The sequence below is a fragment of the Pogona vitticeps genome, chromosome 4 (assembly GCF_051106095.1).
Source record: "Pogona vitticeps strain Pit_001003342236 chromosome 4, PviZW2.1, whole genome shotgun sequence".
Lineage (NCBI taxonomy): Eukaryota > Metazoa > Chordata > Lepidosauria > Squamata > Agamidae > Pogona > Pogona vitticeps.
Genome location: NC_135786.1, coordinates 88,751,164 through 88,773,077, shown reverse-complemented (window position 1 = coordinate 88,773,077; position 21,914 = coordinate 88,751,164). Strand labels below are relative to the sequence as shown.

Genomic DNA, 21,914 nt, shown 5'->3' with positions numbered 1-21,914 from the left:
GCTTGGGTGCCATTGTTAGACAGGACGCTGATTCCCATACCAGCAGCAATGCATTTGAAAAGGGAAAGCCTTATTTGGCATTTAACAAATTAGCTTGCTTTTGGCAAATTTGAATTTGGCTAATTTGCATGCTTCTGTTTTGCATTTTGGTCAGTTGGGAGACAGCATAGTTCTTGTTTGCATGTCTTGATGTCTCCGACATGTGGCTGTGAAATACAGTATTTGGATGGCCTGGAAAGATAAAACTACTAGTGGAGGAAATATACTTATGCTTTGAAGTGTGATCTGACCCTTAGATTCCAATCACCCTGTGATGCAGTGGTAAAATTGCAGTACTGCAATCAAGCGTCTGCTCACAATCTGAGTTTGATCCTGATTCCAATCACCCTGAGTGAGAATGAGTGAAAGGCTCATGGCTCCACGTTTAGGCACCCATTTAACTATCAGTGAACATTTGCTCTATCATATGGTCCATTCAGCAATTTATCATTCTCAGCACTATAAAGGGGCATTTCAACAATGTATTAATTGCCACTCTGGGAGAATTTTATCCTGGGAATGTGAAATATGGATACTATAAACAAACAAAATATACTGCTACTATTTATTCAGGAGAGAGCCATGGACAGCTATTTTCATGGCCTACCTACAATCCTAATGAACTGCTATATATGTGGAAGATGGTCCAAAGATCAGTCTGATAAAAAATACTGAGCTAAGATGAAGAAAGCAAACCTTGGAAATGTTTGTACAATAGACCCTTGCAATATTTTTCATCGCCCACTAAAATCCGCCATTTCGTTTGCCATTTTCAGGCAGAGTTATAAGACTGTATCCTTCTTCTTCTTCTTGAAAGACATAATTCAACAATTTTCTCCATAAATACAGAGAAATGAATCAAGAACGAAGTTTCACAGTGGTCCGTCTTCCAATATCATTTCAAGTGCTCTTCAAAGATAAGGAATGGAAGATGGAAGCAAAAAAGTTACAATAGACTGAAAATGTGAATGTACCAGCCTTGCATGTGAACGCGGAAAAAGATTTGTAGCCTTTAACAACTTGAATAAGGCATTCAAAAAGAAAGGCATACAGGTAGATCAAGAAACATTTTCTCTTTTTCCCCCGGCTTTTGACCCTATAAATCTGACAGCTAAATCCATTCCAGACAAACTTTGTGTTCATGTTAATGATATTTGTTAATAGGTTTTTTTCCTTCCCAGTTCTTGGAATTATACAAATGAATGACGTACAGATTTCCTATGTAGGCAATGGGTCAAAGCTTTAAGGTTTCTAATTCCTATTTCTGAACGAGTGACCAGCAATGATTTTTTTTTTCTTTGTCTTAGCAACACTGGCACAACTCAAAACCTACTATTAAGTTAACCACACCAAGCACCAACAGACTTCTAAAATGTCTACTCAGAAGTAAATACCCCCAAATTTGGAGGTCTTACTCCCAGATCGGTTAGTAAGTTAGGTTAACAGTGCCTGCGATCCTACCTGTTTCTACTCAGGAGTAAGTCCCAGGAGGATGAGTAAGATTCCCCACCCCCAACCCCAGAAAATGTTATTCACAAGGTGGGCGTGACTGAGGCACATCAGCTCGCATTCTCTCCCAAAGCTGTTTGAAAGAAATGTAGACAATGTAACACATCATCCATGGGAGCATCTTTAAAGGCCTTTGGTCTTACCCTCAATTCACGCACAGAAATTCAGGAAGAAGAAAAGAATGAGGATTTAAAACTCTGTTAAGTTTTGCGCCTGTGTAAAGCGGGAGTTCAGAAAAGAAACTTCCCAATGTTCTTAATGTCTTCACTTCCAATTGGCCTATTTATCCCCTCCATTAAGCCATCTTTAAGCCAGTGTAATGCCATTGATTTAGAACCTCATTACAGAGTGGATAATGAGGCCCAGTCCTGAATCATTGTGCTTTTCTATTTCAACTCATTTAGCAGGGTCCCTCCCTAAAATTAGATTCTTTCTAAAACTAATCAGTACTTTAAATTGCATTCTCTAAAAGTGTGTATGTATGTGTATAAGGTGTGACGTCCCCCTCAAGTGCAGAATATCTTTAATGAATGACAACTTTAATATTTCCTCTCTCTTCCCCTCCCGTTTTTTGTTTTTTATTTTTTTGCTAATGAAGCAAAGTACAAATGCAAAAGGATTACTATTCCTGTAACGTCCAGTTCAAATGCACAAAGGATAATTCATGAAACCTGGCCTTAATGGTGTTTTTTTTAAAAGTGTAAATAATTAATGCTGGATTTAAAAACATGTAAAAATGTTTTATTTCTCGATCAGCTAATTTGATGGCTGAAACAAAGATGCCTTTCTTCCTTCCTTCCATTTGCCTTGAGTTAAATTACTGTAGTCAACGCTCCCCCCCCTCCAGTTTTGGCCTTCATTCATGTATTCACTACTGCCAATTAGCTGCCAAAGTCACCAGTTTACAGAATGTGGCTCTTCTCTTTCTGCTCGTCCTTGTCTTCTGCCCGTGTGTGTGTGTGTGTGTGTGTGTCTGCATGCGTGCACGCGCATGCACATACACACACACACACACACCCCTCTGGAAAAAAATTGTAATTGGATGTCTGAACATCAGAAAACTGGCATTCAGACATGGGTTGTTAGACTTCTTCCTTTCCCCCCCCCCTTTTGCACATTGACGTGGTTCTGCTTTGAAAAACCTCAGGCTTGGAAATTTGAGACATGGTTGTCTCTGCTGCAGTGTTTTCTCCACATCCTGTTGAGCATTAAGTAGTTATTTAAAAACAGAGCTGCTATACTCAGTGACTTAAAGTGCTCGATATAGTTTACAAGACGATTAATTAAATGAGAACACTGCATGGGATGCACATGTATTTCCATAATCATTCACGTTGGCCTATAGTTGCCCTTTAATTTTCATACTAATTAAAGTAACACATATTGAGTTGCAAATTGTTGATGGCTGCATTTCTCAGTAGATGTTAACACTGATGTAAGCTGAATAGTGAATTTTTTAAAAGAATAATTAAGCACAGTTGAATTCTTTCCTTTTCTTCTTTAGTCTGGTTTTTAAAATCACCCTCCAAGAGGCCTGCAAAATGTGTGACCCACTATGCAAAATTCAGCAAACCATCCACATACCGAGGCCAACTGAGTGCTCACTGATCTTATTTTTCGGAGCCGCTGGTAGGCCAGAAAAACAGGATGTTTCGAAAACCATTCTGAGCATGAGGAACTTACTCTGCAATTAGAATGAGGCCGCCTTCGCAGAATGCAATGTACAGCAATGGTGGCCCACCCAGCCATTCCCTTTTGCTAGGCTGAGCGGGCTCTCTAAACTATAAAGGAATACCATATTCACAATTCTTAGGAGGAAAGGCCACAACTTTCTTAGTTGCAGCAGCAGTCCCTGGCCAGCATTGGGGGGTTGGATCCAGTGCATAGAGAAGCCAAATTGCTACCCAATGCCCACCACCGTTTACTTCAGCAGCCGCTGAAGGTTCCACCAGAAGCCATCTTCTGGAAAGCCACATGGGTGTATGCCACTCCACCTTTCTCTTACAGCTAGAGGAGGGGTTGGGCCTGCTGGCCCCTGAGCTAGACTAGATCCTGCCTCTGCCATATGGGCAGGTTTGTTAACTGTGCTGGGCAAGTAGACTCCTGTCTTCACCCTTAAGCCATCTGGACCCAACCCCAATGTCCCAAGCCACCAACAAAGCTGTGACAAGACTGACTGTACGCACATAATGCAGTGAAACCCCCCAAATGATCCTCCATGCAACCTATGCAATAACCAATAACAACACATCCTGACATTGCTGTAAAAGAGGGAGGGGGAAGGGAAAAGAAGAAAGGGGGTGGGTGCTGGTGAGCAGCAGACAGGACTGTGCGTAGATCTGCCCACCAGCTTTTAGGCTGGCCAGGCAGACTAGGGTGAAAATCCTCTTTTTCCGGTCCACCTGCAGTGTTTGAACCACCACCACTATCAGCCAATACCAGGCCAGTAGGAAAACCTCACTCCCCACTGGCCAATCGGGGCTGCTAGGGCAGACTCTGGTAGTCATCCCTTCTCAAGCCACTAGACCACGTGGGCTGCCGCCATTCCTGTCCTGGCGCCGTGGCCTAGGTGAGACTTTCTCGGCAGCAACTGGGGTGCCCAGGTAAGTCTGGACTCCTGTTTTCTTGGAAAATGGAGCCATGTGAGGGCAAAAGTTGACAAGATGCTGATCCCATATGCAGAAGCCATGGTCCCCCAAGTGATGAAAGATATCTGATTCTACAAGCAAATCAAAGGCAGAAGCATGATTGCTTGTTGAAATGGAGAGTGGCTCTATTTGCAAGTCTGATTGTTGAGATACGCATTGCACGGGAGACTGCAAGGCAACATGAAAAATATGAAAGAGCAGGAAATGCATATCTCCCCGAATGTCTGTTTTTATGTATATGTCACACAGCCTGCCTTGTGCCTCCTGGGTTAGCCTATGGCACTGTGTTATCACCCCAGGGCCAACTCTTCTTTGACCTAGGGGGAGGCTTGTGCCTCAGATGGCAAGTTGGAAGAGCAGTGGACCACTCCTTCATCCACCAGAGGGAAAGCCAGCCACTGCCACCAGCCGCATTTCCCCACCAAGCTGTGCCTGCTGCTGTCTGCCTCTTGTACAATATTGCTGTACCCAGCAGGACCCACCCCTCCACTCAGAGGAAGAACTTCTCTGAGCAAGGTACTGAGCTACTGCTTTCAAGACCAGTGTTGCTGTTTTCATGCTGTGGTAAAGGCCACCCCAGTAAAGCCGTCCATCCACTCTCCAGAGCATCTGCCAGACTTGAAGCCTCAGCAGCAACCACAGCATCCATGGTCACCTCAGAGACAATGCTTCAGTCCAAAGAAGGACCCTTCACAGTGAAGTACCGGTGCAGGGGAGGTGATGACGTGTCCTCCTATCTCAGGTAGCAGGATGCTTTGCACTGACATTGCCCTGTCCTTCCACGGTTTGCCTACTTGGGCTCAATACAGGGAGGAGAGCAACACCATCTTCTCCATCTCCTCATATGTCAACATTTACTGGACTGGTTCCACAGGGAAGGCACCAGACGTCACTGAAGCTGTGTTTGACTTGACATGTTACAAGAAGTATATATTAACAACCAAACAAAAACACTGTAAAACACAGTGTCCAGGTGTTTCTACAGCATGTTTGTACCAGCTGTGGTTCACAAGGTCATTGTTCTTGCAATCGTGACTTTGCTAGTGCTTGTACTGTCCGCTTAATTTATTCTCTGTGTGTCCTGTCTTGTACACTCCTCTTCCTGAGGTGGGGTGGTGGTGTTTAAATTTGGCAAACTGCTTTTCCATTTTAGGTGGGAGATAGTAAAGTTGTACACTTCCATCTAGCACAACAGAACCATGTGTACTACCAGGACAGATGCACACCCCTGCAATGCTCAACTCCGGTAACTGGAACAAGGAGTTCCAGGAAGAGAACTGAAGAAGTTGGTTAGCAATTGTACAAAGGACAGCCATATGGTTAATATTTTCATTACTTGATTACCATTTTAATACAACAGACGAGTTGAACAAGACTGATGTTTTATTAATATCACTGGGAGTAGGATCTGTAATTCTGTATAGAAAAGAAACCTACCATGTACCTTTAACTAGTGAGTCATCTGCTCTTGTATCACACATTAATCATTTCTCTCCTTATTCCTAGTTCAAATTCTAAGGCTATAATCCTATATCCACTTACCTGGCTGGGAGAAAGCTTCATTGAACTCAACGGGACTTAATTCCCCCTATTTGTAAGCCTGCACTGTAAAACTGTCAGTCTGGAACCTACGATATCAGCTGAAGTGTGGTATATATTTTCAGCTCAGGCTATACTCTGGAGCACTTTTACTAAGCCATAGGAAAGAGAATAAACAGACACAGAAAATTGTCCCACGGCTCTTCCTGCTGCTCTTGGCATCTGCTCTTGGCAGCGATCCTGATAGGAACCACTCCATCTCCTTCAAATGGTCTACAGGAATGTAATGAGCACATGGCACTGGCTAGCTGCTCAGTGCGAAATCTGACCTTGAACTGGAGTGTCAGAAGGGCACTCAGGCAAAGAATATTGTCAATGGCAGAAGTAAGGTCAGTAAAGAAATTCATGAAAGAGAAAAGAAAAAACCTTTCAGTTCAAAGCAGAAAGTTATGGTTGAATCTCGGCCCTAAAAGTAAAACAATTCAGACTACAGATCAATTCCCCTCTTAAGCTAACAGATCTTAAAAAGTCAGTGTTGTGCCATGGATAGAGTGCTGAACTAGGACTCAAAAGACCTGGGTTCAAATCCCTGCTCACTGAGCAGCTTGCAATGGTAAAACCCATCTTGAACGTCTCACACACAGCACCTTGAAAACCCTCTTAGGGTCAGAATCAACTTGATGACAAGTTGTATAGCATCAGCTCTTAATTGTCCATTGTCCAAGCCACCCCAAGGGGTTAGGTTGTTATGCCGTATCAAGTCAGAACTGACTAATAGGTTTTTCAGGGTAAGTGAGGTATCTAAGGAGTGGCTTTACCAGTTCCACGCCCATCCAGTTCCCAGCAGAGCCAGGGAACTCAACCCAGGTTGACTGAATCCTAGTCCATTACTCTGTCCTCTACACCACACCCCCATCCCAAACCACTTGGTATTAAAATACATATGTAGCTTCCAACAAAAAAAGTCTGTTGAGAAAATTTATTATCCTCACCCAGTTACTGGAAGGACCTCAGAGCAAGGGAAACCTGACAGGTGTACAATGATGACTGCTAAAAACATAAAACAAACAAAATACAACCTCACCATGTTTTGAACTTCTGAACCCTGGCTCCACCCCCAACACACCCTTAAACCAGCTGAACATGGGTAAGTCAACTAAAATTTGCTCCAAAATTAATGCCCTAAAATGAGAGAAATGTTATACTGTTCCAATAAGCTTCAAGGAGGAAGAAGAAATGGAGTTAGGTTGTATATGAGATGAACACCACAAATATATGGATTGATGACAAAAAATGTGGCATTTATAAGAAAGCAAGCTACAGATTTAACTATGGAAGAACTGCTCCTGCTCAGCCTCTCATCCATAATAGATTAATTAACATAATGGTCCTAAATGAGATTTTCTCCAGAATTTAATTAATTACAATTGCAATACCTCTAAAGGTTACACAATATATTTGCTAGCAGTTAACTGATGAACAAAATATCTAATGAAATGTTATATATAAAGACACATTCTGTTTCACTCTGGGAGAAACAATATTTCTGTGTGTGAATAGACGCAAACATGAATGCCTGCACGCACAGGACAAAATAAAAGCCAAGAAAGAGTTGGTGTGAGGCATTTGCTTCAGGCTGGGAACTGAATAGCTTAGTTGTGGGTTTACCCTCAGTATTAGTCTAATTAATTGTGAACCGCTTTATTAAAAACCAGTTATGAAGAAAACATTCCTGGACAAGAAAGCCCTCCGGGGCTTCAAACCTCTTGTACGTCAGATGAACCTGATGCTTCAGAAAGTCCAGCCACTTTCAAGTTTCCAGATGAATCTCTTCTGCTCCTCATTGTTTACACGCCCCTTATTTTCTACTTCATTAATCTGCTGAACCTGGCTTCTTCACTTGAAAGGGATGTGGGAGATGGCTCGCAAAAGCCCATCTTGCATAGAACAGAGAACACTGTGGCAGAGTTTATTTTATTTGCTTCCTATACTGTACTTGTAAAGGAATATTTTAAAATGTGTATTTATTTTTAAGATAGCAGGAAAAGGAAAAGACCAGATGTGAGGTGGATTTACTCAACAAAGGAAGCCATGATCTTAGAGTCTGCAAGACCTAAGCAAGGCTGCGAATAAGACCTTTTGGACTCACAGGGTCACCATTAGCTGGAAGGGATTTGATAGAACAAATAAGGCAATAACAAATATTTGCATAGGCCTTCTACTTATGTATTTTCTCTAGGAGGTTCAGAAGAATCAGAAGAATAAAATACCATATTAAAATGCAAGCATGAAAGTCAAATAGCACTGGAAAATGTTAGAGTAATTTTCTTATGCAAATTATTTATATGGACTAGCCATGTAAGCAAGTTTGGAAAACTCAACAGTGGCCAGAGGACTGGAAAAGATCAGTCTATATCCCAATCCCAAAGAAGGGCAGTGCCAAAGAATGCTCCAACTACCGTACAATTGCACTCATTTCACACGCTAGCAAGGTTATGCTCAAAATCCTACAAGGTAGGCTTCAGCAGTATGTGGACTGAGAACTACCAGAAGTACAAGCTGGATTTCAAAGGGGCAGTGAGGTATGGAAGTGAGAGCTGGACCATAAAGAAAGCCGACTGCCAAAGAATTGATGCTTTTGAATTGTGGTGCTGGAGGAGACTCTTGAGAGTCCCCTGGACTGCAAGGAGAACAAACCTATCCATTCTAAAGGAAATCAACCCTGAGTGCTCACTGGAAGGACAGATCCTGAAGCTGAGGCTCCAATACTTTGGCCATTTCATGAGAAGAGAAGACTCCCTGGAACGGACCCTGATGTTAGGAAAGTGTGAAGGCAAGAGGAGAAGGGGACAACAGAGGATGAGATGGTTGGACAATGTAATCAAAGCTACCAACATGAACTTGACCCAACCCTGAGAGGCAGTGGAAGACAGGAGGGCCTGGTGTGCTCTGGTCCATGGGGTCATGAAGAGTCAGACATGACTAAACAACAACAATAAGCCCATGTAAACAGAACAATCTTCAGCAGTTGCTGATAAGTTGTTAGGGAAGCCTCTCTGTATAGCAGCTACTCCTTGACCACGTTGCCATCCCTACAGGACACCTCACTTTGCTTGGTAGGAGGACTCAGAGCAAGGCCTTTGAAATGGATTTCAAGGTTCAGGTGGATCCATTCAGGAAAAGGCCGTTTTGCAAGTCATCTGTTCCCAAGCTGTTTAGGCCCAAACTGCATTGCCTTATTTTAAAAATTAACACAAGAAAATGGCGACACTCAACTCAAAAGCCTCCAGGAAACAGGAAGCAGAACAGCAGGAAGGTCTCGAATATTCTCCTGTGATCAGTCCAAACAACAGGCCTTCAGTGTTTAGGTTTCCAAACAAAAGGAGTGCTGAACTAAACACAATGCTACAGCCATGAATTGCAATAAAATGTATTTTTGTTGTGTGAAGAGTTGTCACTGGGAAGCCTGATCATCCCCTCCACTGCAAGCAGGCAAGAAGAGGAAGTTTTAACCCTTTCTCTTCCTGCCACAGTCCTAATAGAAGTCACCTCTCTGAAACTGCCGCTTGTATTTCACAATATTGTATGCCCTTGTCAGCACCAATTGAAGCTTCTCTTGAAATTACAAATATTAACTGGTGGTAGTTGTTGGGGCTCTCACACTGAAACAGAGAGTAAAAGCTCCCATCCCAATTCCACCCTTTGCCACGGCAAGAGAGAAAGAGAAAGATGCAGTCCCCATTGCATTTATGTTGGGCCTTAAGGGAGAGAGGAGAGGAAGGGAGGAAGGGAAGCTCTGAAGGGAGAGAGGAGAGGAGAATTGGCTGCACACCCAGAATTGCTTACATGCACTAGTTCATTTCATGGTGCTTCTGCATTCCCACTCCTACATGCAACCCCAAGAGTACCAGGTCATAGGTGGTTGGTCACATTTCTGAAATAATGTTCTGCCCAAGGTGTTTCCAAATGCCGTAACTGTCTCCTGCCACTGGCAAACAGATGAACTAAACATTAAGTGCATTATGCTTACCCCACCTCTGGTTGTGTAAGTGAGATTATCTTTTTTTGAAGGTAATACAAGAAGGCATTTTCTTTGAAAAGGTAATGCAAGTTCCCAATCTGCCAGCCTCAACTCTGTTTCCACCATAACTATCAAGAGCTGGGACATCTATTTACTGGCCAGGGGATGCTGGAGGCTCCTGGGCAGTTTTGCAGAGGCCAGAAGACCCCAGCACCATCCTGGTCACCAGCAGGGCCCCAAGGAGCCCCATGATCTCTATGAATGTGCTCCACAGGCAATCTATGGGATCTTGGTCTAAGATTCAAACTAGATGCTAAAGGTAGCATGTCTTTAGAATCAGGGCCTCCTTAAATGCTGAGAGATGTCATGTTTTTCATAGGACTTTCACTCTCTCTGTACCTTGCAGTCCAGGGAGCTTTGGTTTGCAATTTCATACTGCAAAGTTAACATAGAGACTTAATTTAAGCATCTGATTACTAGGACTCCTATCTGAGGAAATTACATTGTGTGTGGAGGAAGTGGGGAGGCTATTTGCCTGCTGAGCATATTGTCAAGTCTGACTCAACATGTCTGTACAATTTCAACTCCTTAACAATGGGAGTATCAAAACTGGAAAATATGAGTGCTTTTCACCCTCGCCACCACCATTGCTTACAGCAGGCATGGCACAGATGCAGCCCTCTAGATGTTATTGGACTGCAGCTTCCACTAACCCTAGCCAGCACAGTCGAAGGAGAAAATGTTGGGGATTGTACTTCAGCAATATCTGGCAGGACAGTTCAAGAAATGCCTAGAATTTCCTAACCACTGTACAGTTAATGAAAGGTAAACACAATACTTATCTTTATGTTTCAGTTAAACAGCTATGATAGAAAAAAGGGAAAGGATAGGAAAGGAAGAGGAAAGCAAACACTCAAACAATAAATAGCTCCTTGTTTGGCTGATGCAAGGAGCCACACCAGTCTTACTGGTGTCCAATATTCTTCCTATGAAGCCAGAATGATCTGCCTTTGCACGTTCACCACATGAAGATCTACATCAGTGGTTCCCAAACTTGGGTCCGCAGATGTTCTCAGACTAAAGACTCCAGAAGCCTTCACCACTAGCTCTGTTGGCCAGGATTTCTGGAAGTTGTAGTCCAAGAACATCTGGAGACCCAAGGTTGGGAACCACTACTCTACATCATAAACAATAACCTATAGAATATGCAACACCCGCTATTCTTCTCATCTACAACATACTGAAGGTTTCAGATTGTCATGAGATTGTCTCCAGATTATAAGGTAATGTGAAATATGACAGCATTTCAGCTGTGTGATGTTACTAAGGGCACCTGTGTACTGGGTCTTCTCTATCTTGGCACACCTGATTATCATGAGGCGCACACACAGTGCTGACCTCTGATAATTTGAGTCATTAGTAAGTAAGGAAATTATGACATCCACACAAAGGCACTACTGCCTGACTGAATTAATCGGTGTTGCTGCTCCTGGCTTTGCTCAACATCAAGAGCCTTCAGGCTTAGGTGTGGAACTGTGTCATCTTCAGTATGCAACCTTGAAGCTAAGCAGTAAGGTTTTAAAACTGAGCAGTATTAAAACAGTATTGTGCTTCAAGTGAAGGGCAGATACTTTATCCTGGGGAGCAGCATTCATGTCTGATTAACATTAGGAAGAGATGGGTAATCCCTGTAAAGGCTCTATACCTCAATCAGCTAACAGGTCAACATTCAGGCACTTGGAAGCAACATTCGATTGAATAGATGGAGTGAGGCACATCATAGCTCCTCTCACTGATTGGATGGTTGGTGTAGCATGAACAAAGCTTGCAAATTCATCAATCCCATTGCTAGCACAGGCATAGTTGATGTAGACATGAGAGAGGACTAACAGATTATGGAACATTCTCCTTCAGGAGGTCAAGTTGCCCCTCTCCCTTTTATCCCTCTGCTGCCAGCTGAAGACCCACCTCTTCAGGCAGTTTTTTAACAATCACAGCTGAGCCCTTGAATGCTGTTATTAAGTTAGGTTTCTTTTTAAAGTTTGACATGTATTTAATTATTTGATGTATTTTACTATTAAAGTTTAATTGTTTTTAATGTATAATTTATCGAATTTAATTTACTTTTTTAACATTGTGATCTGCCTTGAGTCCCTTTATCAGGAGAAAAGTGGCCTATAAATGGGACAAATAAATAAATAAACTCATCAGGAGGACCTTTGGTGATATAGTCACATTAGTTCCTTGACCAACCTAGATGCTCCAGAAATTGTGCAGTACCTCAATGTAGCCAATGCTCAGAAAACTGGTTTACCTCACATGCCTTCTGACTTGAGCCATGAACACTGTAAAATTACCCAACATTTTGTGGGTGACAAGTTCAAGTCCCATATATTTTGAAAAATCTCATAGATCTTGATTTTTTGTTCCTTTTCTTTCTTTGTACACCACAGAAACAAGTGTCTAGAGAAGGAGCATCTCATCTCTAAAAAGCCACAGAATGATTACACTCAGACAGTACATCTGACAGCCTTGTGATTCCTGACCAGCCAAAAGAAAGAAAGAAAGAAAGAAAGAAAGAAAGAAAGAAAGAAAGAAAGAAAGAAAGAAAGAAAGAAAGAAAGAAAGAAAGAAGAAAAACTCCCCAAAGAAGCTAAATGACTTTGTGCAGTAGATTTTATGCAGGGATCTTAACAGTGGTGTAAATATTGCCAAGTTGCTCTTTAATGTTTTTTCAAGCATTTTTATTATTCTTTTTCTTGTCTTGGCAGCTTCGATCACCATTGCCTATGCAAGTTAATAGTTTCAAGGCTCTGGGAGGGATACCTTCCCCAAAATCATGCATTTCCCATGCACTAGAGAGTTATCTCAGAGTTAAATAATTGAAATTTAAAAATTCTCAGCTCCTCGCTGTTTCAAAATTTATTTCTTTAATAACACCCAATCTGAAGACTATATGTTAGAACAGAGTTTCATTTATCTGAAATGTAAGGCTTCTCCAGCTCACAATGCTATTTGTTAATATGCAGGAGGAATTTTGAATGCCTGTGAAAATGGAAAGATTGCTACATTAGAAGTTTGTTTAATTTGTTATTATGCCGGATACATGCAGCGCAGCTGTGAAAACTCATGCCAGCACTATTCTCAGCCTAAACTATGAAGGACAATATTTTGTTCTTTTTCTAGTATAATCCAGCAATCTGGACCATTTTGGGGTACAATCTGGCGTCTTATTTGCTTCCTAAATGGAGAATGTCAACAGGGCTCCATCAGTGCCATATAATCAGAGGGTGTTTGACACTTGTCAGATACTCCTCTGGATGAGACTGGGCAAAGGAATAATAACCATTTCTCCCAGAGTCCCAAAAATCGACTTCAGCTATTTCTCCTAAAATCAAAGGTTGCTGCTTCCTGGGTTGATCTGGCCAACCTCACAAATAACACGGTATATTAAATTCATTACACTGAGCTGTTTAACTAACAGGTGCTACGCTGTAAAGCAATCGCTTGGTGTTACTTACTATTCACACTACAATTTTACAAACAGGTGATTTTCTTATATAGTCTTCATTACCTGCAGGCATTCCCAATTCTTTTTTTAAATACAGAAACATTAATTAGATTTTGACCACAGACCCGGATTTGACTTACTCTGACAGGGTTTCCATTAGCCTAATCTGTAGGGGAATTCACTGTTTTAACATCTGTGTGCCTGAGGCCTCTCTTTCTCTCTCACACACACATTTATTGCTGTAGCCTGAAAAGCATCCCTTGTATGGGTTGTATGCTTCTTCTCACTCCCAATTTCACAGAAGTCATTTCAGCAACAAACGATAATTAGCAAAGGGATGGGCCTTAGCTGACATGAATGCAATTTATTGTTTTCCAAAAGGCCCTGAACCAGGCAAACAAAGAACACAGTCTTGCTGTCTAGCATTTTATTAACTAGTATTATTGTTTTGTATGTACCTCACTGAAGGGAGATCTTCAAGCAAATCCAGGCACTAATATGCAGTAACATGCAAGCTTTTGAAGAATATTAATTTCAGTTCAATTAAGCACATTTTGTGGTCCCTCAGCCTCTAACATCGAGCAGACCCTTTCATAATTATCTTTGGTATTAACTTTATCATCACCAGACTTCTGCATAAATGCAACCTTTTCATCTTTAAAATGCCAACACTTCTTCCATTTTTGGCAACTATACCGCATTACTAATTATTTGCTCATTATGTGTGGTTAACTGATGAATCATTAATAAATGAATAGATGGATAATATGTTTTTATGGTAATTGGAGATATAACTGATTGCAGATTTTTCAGAGCTTTTTCAAGCCATGCTGAAGGAGCAGAAGCTGCCTAATTGTTTACAGATGAGATGTGGGCCTCTGACAAGGTTTTTCTCACAGTTGTGGTTTTTCACTAGGGAAGAAATTATCCTATCAGGATGTCTTCTGCTCCAATAAAGCTCTAATGGCAAAATGTAGTCAGCATATGAATGACAAATCTGATTTCGCTACACATTTATTTCCAGGATCTGTGCCTTGTAGCAGACAGCCATGTCGCTTCTAAAGATCATTATCCCCATTTATGCAGCACATTCAACATGCATGTCAGTTTGCCACAGCCTTCTCTGTTCCAGAAGCCTCCAGATATTTTGGACTATGATTCACATCATCCTCAGCCAGCAGAGACATTGGCTGCGGCTGAAATCCTGCCGCTTAGCACAGTGAGTTGCAACTAAAGTAGGGACATTGAGTCAGTGGAACTTACTGAGGTCATGACTCACCAAATTTCCACTATCTAATGTGACTTATCATACTAAGCAACATGATTTCATATTAGCATTCCTTCATACTGTATGTGTTAAATTTTCACTAAATGTGAAAAAAAAATTAATTAGGGGAGACTGGTCCCTTTAAGTTATTCCAGAACTTGGAAGGGTTATTTTTGGACCACAATTACCAGAATCTCACAGTCAGTACAAGCATAGTGAGGGATTCTGTTAGGCTTAATCGGATAGAGTAAATTTCCCTCCAAAAGCTGTGGCTTAAGTGACTCAAAGCTACCTGACTGATTGAGGAACTTCTTAGCTGAACCAGGAAGAAACAGAGGGTTGGTCTTCTACTCCAGCATTCTAACCATTGGTTTATTTAGCTTACAGATTACTCTTTGATAGCGTTGAAGGCAATTAACAAGAAAATACAAGAGAAAATACAAAAATATAATTAAGCCTTATCATCTAATCAATCAAAAATACATACATAAAAAAGAAGAAATAATCAATGCAAAAGACTATAGCAGCAAACAAAATAGCTCAAAAATGAAATGCCTGTCTGAATAAAAATGACTTCATCTGCCAGTGGAAGAAGAACAGAGACAGAGTTAACATAGTCTTCCTTAGAGGACATTCCAGAGCTTGGGAGCCACCACCAAGAATGCCACTTGATGTGCTCCTGTCTGATATACTTTTGGTGACCATGGGAAAAAGAAAAGGGCCTGTTTTAATGATCTTAAAAACCCAAGCAGACTCCAAGGGGAGACAGTGTGGCCTCGAGTCATATAAGGGATTTTAAGGCCATGACCAACTCTTTGATTTGTGCCCAAACAGCACAAATGTCTATCTCCAGAACAACATTCCAAGGAGATTAGTATGCTTTATGAGTGAGCAAAATCACACACTCTCAGGGTGGATGGAGAAAGCCAATACAAAAAAACAACCCAGATGTTATGTGAGACCAAGTACCCAAGCTAAGAGTTTACTGGGGCTAGGGATGAAAGGAGTTAAACACAGGGACTTCCATTGTTTTTTTTTTCTCTTTACAATCTTTAAAATTAGGGTATCTCCAATTTTTACACAGTAGTATTACTCTTTTGGAAAGACACACCACTGGTATACCCATAGCATGTAACAAGAGATAAAATGTCTACATATTTATATACCTATGCACACCGCATGGGTTCCTAACCATATTCGGTTCATAGGTGCAAACGTGCCTTCTGTGCCATTCAAGTACAACCAGGAAAGTTTAGTGCTTTTTGACAACTCCCAGAATTCCTTAGATCACAAGCCAGTTACATGTTACACTTTACTATAGTCCTCCACAGCAGAGGAATCATCTATATTTTTTTTAAAAAATTGAGAGATGAAAATAAACAGCAATCACATCAATGTACATGGGGAAGGAGCCAGATTAAATCACAATGAAATCAATGGGACAAATGAATCATGACTAATTCATTTCACATTGATTTTCAATGGTTTTTTTTCTAAGTATATGATTCAATCTGAACCTAACCCATGTTACAGAAATAGCAAGGCAATACCGAATTTCATATACTGAAAACCAATCATTATCTTGTATCAATCTTTTGCTTATGTATGCTAACAAATTCAAAGATAACTGTTGGTCAACGGAATTTCTGGTTTCATTTTTATTTTAAACTAAGTTGTAGGTTCAAAAACCATGAGATGTGTTGCTGGTAAACCCACCCTAAACACAAAAAAGGGAAAAAAGAAAAACACATAGTTTAGAACATGTTGTCCCTAGTCTCATGCTTAGAAAGCTCAGTACTGAGAAAGTTAGTAAAAAAAAAATGCAAAACGATTTCCAAATCTGAACTGTAATTATTTAACCAGGTGGGCTGTCTTTTTCTTAATGATCTTTTCCATGAAAACCGAATAATTAATGAGGGTCCTAAAGAAAACCTTTGTCTTTCTGTGTACTAATGATCACATTTATAAATATGCAGAGGGGCCCCCCATGCATGTTGCTAATGATAAGTAATTAAGCACCAGGCATGAAAAGCTAGAGAAAGGGGTCATGCTAATGCAGGGGGAAATTAAGAATCCAATAAAATAAGTGGTCCAGCAAAGATTACACTTTTGGCCTTTGCCAGTTTTGGTATGAAAAAAACATATTTCTTCACAGTGAAAGTACAAAATACGTATCTGGGTCTGTTTCTCCAGTAAACAGAGTGCTCATTTTCCTTTCATTTAATTTAGTGTGCTTCTATGCTGTGCCTGGATTAATAAAAACAAGTGGTACACTATACAGTAAAACCAACTTCGGGCCAAATTGCAGTGTCTTTAGAAAACAGGGAGAAAGAAAGAAAAAAGAAGGAGAGAGCCAAGTTTGCCATTAGTAATAATCTTCTCTCCAGAAGCAATTTCTAAATGTTTTTGGCAGTAAGAAACAGAGACATATTCAGATTAAAATCTTAAATGTTACCCCCAGTGATGACTGCACATCCAGAAGCCCTCCCCAGCAAGGTTTCTCAGAGTAAGAAACTATTGTGAGGCTAAAATGCTAAATTAGAAATAGAAATAGCCATGCGGGGTGGTGGGCTTCTTATGGACTTGACATATCTGTGACTTGAAGAGCACAATCCTACACACATTTTACTCTGCATAACTTAGTGAATAAATCGGTCTTACTCCTTGCACAGAATTAGATCTCCTTGAACTAACTGGGGTTTAGGACTGAATAGACATGGAGAGGTTACACTGCAAAGTTACTAAACAGGGGGACATTGATTGTATTACTAGTGCTTGGAGAAGTTCCTCTTTTGCATTATTACTTCTAGAATCTCCTAGCCAGAGGCTACGAGGCCCCACAGTTTCTTACCACTGGACATGCTGGGCGAGACTGGGTGAAGACCAAGATACCAAAGGTTTGGCATCTACTTACCTGGGACCAAGCCTAGATAAAGAACGTGATAAGCCCTGGAGCCAGAAAGCTGTTAGCAGGCCCTTCTCTTACCATTGGTTTCCCACATGGCATTTTTGCCCATGGGGGCACACCTGCACATGCATCGTCGAAGAAAGCTGACATTAGGTACAGTATTACGACAATGCACTTGAAAATCCACTGCTTGTGCTTTCCTGGAAGGAAGAAGCTTCTAATCCCTGGTCAAGAACTCAGAATACAAACACGGACCATATTTTTCACTTCTCCTTTTGCCACACACTATACTCGAGCAGAGGAAACAAAAACACACATGGAAACTCTCATGCAAGCACAAGAAGAGACAGAGATGCAAGGCCAAACTGCATGTTGCAGATAGCTTGTGATATAATTAGAGCTGAATTAGTACTCCAGACATACTGTATGATTCAGGCAGACTTTCACGGCTGAGAAACCAGACTTACAAACAAAGTATATGTTTAGCTCCACAAAACAAATCACAAAGTGAAGCCGGAAAATTGCCTCCCTCACTGGAAGACTTCAGGCCAGTCACTCCAAGGTAGTCCAACCTACCTCACAAGAGTTGCTGCTAAAATAAATATGAGGGGAAGGAAAGCTTCTGAAGGAAAGGCAAAAATATACATAATTAATAAAATGAAGTAAAACAGATATACTGTATTTGAAGAACATAATTTGTCACACATTATATTGTAACATATTGGAAATACCATATTTTTCCATGTATAAGATTATACTTTTGTCTAAAATCTTTAGACTAAAAACTGAGGGCTGTCTTATACACAGAAGCTGAGGAGAGAACAAAAACAAGTAGAGGGGAAAGCAGGGATCAAAGCGATCCTGCAACGCCTTGATCCTTTCCCCCCTACACTTGCTAAGCCCCACTTAGTTTCTTAATTTTGGATTAGACAGGGGGGATGTCTTATCCATGGGGATGTCTTATACAAAGAAAAATACAGTAACTTGTGTTGAATAAGATAGATAGATGAAAGCACACATGACAACAGAAATACCACAATGTACGTGTTTTTTTTCTTTTGTTTTATTCTCATTGTTGTTTAAAATAAGTGACCCTGGAATAGATGTGTCTGTTCCTGCCTCACATAAGAAGTCGTCTTACAGAGAAACAGGGAGCTTGCCTTTAGAAAGAGTTTGGAAAAGTTACTCCAGGGAAGTTATAATTCACAGACTCCTCTAGCTAGCATAGTTAGTACGTAGCTGGTGGGTTCTGTGAGTTGTAGTCGAAAATGTAACTTTTTCCGCCAAGTGCTGGCTGGAATAAATCTTCAAAGCTGACATTTTTAAAACTGTCATAACTTCTGTAACTAATTCTCCACTTAGTATAAGAAACTTCCTCATGTTTTTTAAATGCCTCTCATCTTCTGCATGCTCATCAACCCTATTAAGAAACTCTATTAATAGGCCAACCCAATCCACATTTTCTCAGAAGTCAGTTCGAACGAGTTCAGTATCATTTACTCCCTAGTGTATATGACTATGGCTTTACAGCACCATTCCATGTATGTATACTCAGAATTGGGGTTAATCATGTTAGGGGTTGGTTTGGTGTAAGGAAAAATTGAGTGTGGCCTTAATTAAAAATCAAAATAAACCTCCTCTTGTTATGCAGTAGGTACAAACGGTTCTGGCAGGAACCTACAGAGCAGATTGAACTACAGTCTCCCTTAGTAGATCACCTCTTATTTGTTTAAACATATTTACTCAGAGATTCTGGTTAAAATAAGAAAGAATGAAAGGTTTCATTTTACTCACAATTCCTCTTATTTGAACACACACATCATACTTTGTGGAAAAGTTGTTACATTGTTGTTGTTTAGTCGTTAAGTCGTGTCTGACTCTTCTTGACCCCTGGACCAGAGCACGCCAGGCCCTCCTGTCTTCCACTGCCTCTCAGAATTTGGTCACATTCATGTTGGTAGCTTCGATGACACTGTCCATCCATCTCGTCCTCTGACATCGCCTTCTCCTCTTGCCTTCACACTTTCCCAATATCAGGGTCTTTTCCTGGGAGTGTTCTCTTCTCATGAAATGGCCAAAGTATTGGAGCCTCAGCTTCCAGTGCGCACTCAGGGTTGATTTCCTCTAGAATGGATAGGTTTGTTCTCCTTGCAGTCCAGGGGACTCTCAAGAGTCTCCTCCAGCACCACAATTCAAAAGCATAAATTCTTTGGTGGTCAGCTTTCTTTATGGTCCAGCTCTCTCTTGTTACATTACTGAGCTTAACTGCTTAATTTACTTCATTATTAACTAACTGACTGGTTACATTGCTGACAGAACTCTTCCCTCTTAACTGCTCACCCCTGACTCCATAACTCTAACATACTGACAGAACACAAACTGAATCCTGACTGGGAAAATGCAAGAAAAAGAACTGTGAGGTGGAGACTTGACTAACAGCAACTCCCAGTCCAGAAAAGGTCTCTCCCACCCAAAACCTCTTAAAGGTGTCATATGAGGGTGCAATATATCCAACAGATCAAACCAGGATATCCAAAAGTTGTAGCCTTTTCAGCCCCTTGGTTAATCTGGTAATGGGAGTAAATTCTATTGATCTCACTGAGTTTACAAGTACAGCACTGTAAGGGGCATCTCATAGACTGAGACAGAAAGGGACCTAATCCCACATTCAAGGCGAGGCATCCCATGTCCCAGTCATGAGCCTGTAGCATTAAGAGAAAAGGGCTCTCAGCATGCAATATGTGAGAGCATATGATTTTGTCATATGTTTGGAATCATTAATCTTGACTGTAATTTTAGATTCTAAGTTATTCCTGGAGAAAAAGGGGTTACCATGGATGTCAAATTTTCAACAAGATAACGATTTTGGGTTGAGATAAAAAACAATCTGCTGTTTTTCTTCTCAGACTGAAATGATAAATTTTATTTTTGTTTGTTTGTTTGTTTGTTTGTTGGTTGGTTGGTTGGTTGGTTGGTTGGTTGGTTGGTTGGTTGGTTGGTTGGTTGGTTGGTTGGTTGGTTGGTTGGTTGGTTGGTTGGTTGGTTGGTTGGTTGGTTGATTTGTATACTGCCCATCTAGCCGAGCCCATTTTGGGCTGTCCACATCATGAGAAAAAAATAAGACAATACTACAGGTAAAATAAAATCAATATATAAATATCATAAAATAAAAACAAGGAACCGATTACATAACTAACAATTAAACATTAAACATTAGATATTTTTAAAGGTGGCAGGACTGATTCAGTGGCTGAACTTTTCAACAGGTTTCCAGTGATGGAAATGCCTGTCTAAACAACCAGGTTTTTAATGATTTTTGAAAGTTATCAGTGAGGGGGCCAGGCGGATTTATGGAGGCAGTTGATTCCAGAATCTAGGTGTGACCACCTAAAGGGCCCGATTCATAGTCCTCTCCCTTCGGGCCACTCTTGTGGTCAGCACCCTCAGGCATCCCACCTGGTATGAATGGGTAGGATAGACAGTTCTTGCTATTAGAAAAACTATGCAAATGGAGAGTCTCCACCCCATAGACATTTAACCCAATATGATTTCTCCTTTCCATGTTATCTGTGAAGGTCTATACACATATTTGTTTCACCTGTTCATACAAAAATCCACTCCAGAACATCCCACTGTAATACCTTCTTGGGGCAAAATGGGGGAAAATAGTAAACTTATGCACCTTTGAACGTGTTGCCCTGCACCTTCCAAAGAAAGACAGAATCAAGGGAAGTGTATTTAATTGGGTAACAGTTCTAGAAGACCGTGACAAAGCTACATTTCTTGACTACACCACATGGGAAGGGGCAACTGAACCCGCCAGTTGGGCTTGATGTACCTTGTGCAGTGAATTGAACTGAATACGTCAGACTGCCATGAATGGTGCCATGAGTATCCTTCTCTGAAATTATTTCTGTGTAGAAATGTTGTTATGCATGAAGTGATCTTTGGAGTCCAGGAAAGCTTTTAGGAAGAAGCAGCACAAAAAGAGGGCTTTGTAGGTGTTTTCCATGCACTTTTTGGCAGCCTTCTTATTGTTTGTAATTCCCAGCAAAGTACACTCAAAACTATTAGGTCAGTTCCAAACTACATTTTTACTAATATTAAAACCAAGACAGCCATATATATTAAGTGCCAGAACAAACATTTCAAACTTTTTTTAAAGGAAAACCAATAACTTTTTTTAAAAATTAAGGTGAAACCAATAAACTCAAGTCTTTGAAGATTTCTTTTAACACGTTCCTATTAAATTTCCAAACTGCCCTTTAATTACTTTACTGACTGTTTCTAACACCCCCCCCTCCAGATCAGTTCCCTGACTCCAATACGAAGCCCCATAAATAGAACTCTGTGTGCTTCAACAGACAAACGCAGCACACGCTCCAACCCGCCAGGTTGCTTTTAATTTTTATAGGTTACGCTGCTCAGCCTCCTTGCTTAAACCTGTTTCATTTTGTCTGCAAAAAAATAAA

The 21,914-nt window shown here is 40.9% G+C and overlaps 2 long non-coding RNA genes across 2 annotated transcripts in view; one reads left to right on the top strand and one right to left on the bottom strand.

The window, feature by feature from the left end:
- The window catches only part of LOC140706679 (uncharacterized), a 21,367-nt gene extending 14,458 nt beyond the window's left edge, over positions 1–6,909 (bottom strand). Inside the window, exon 1 of the long non-coding RNA XR_012086483.2 lies at positions 6,728–6,909. This is a non-coding gene — a long non-coding RNA (uncharacterized LOC140706679). The remainder of the gene's footprint in view (positions 1–6,727) is intronic.
- LOC140706680 (uncharacterized) lies at positions 784–21,914 on the top strand. The gene is made up of 2 exons (XR_012086484.2): positions 784–6,882; positions 12,210–21,914. It is a non-coding gene; the product is annotated as an uncharacterized LOC140706680 (long non-coding RNA).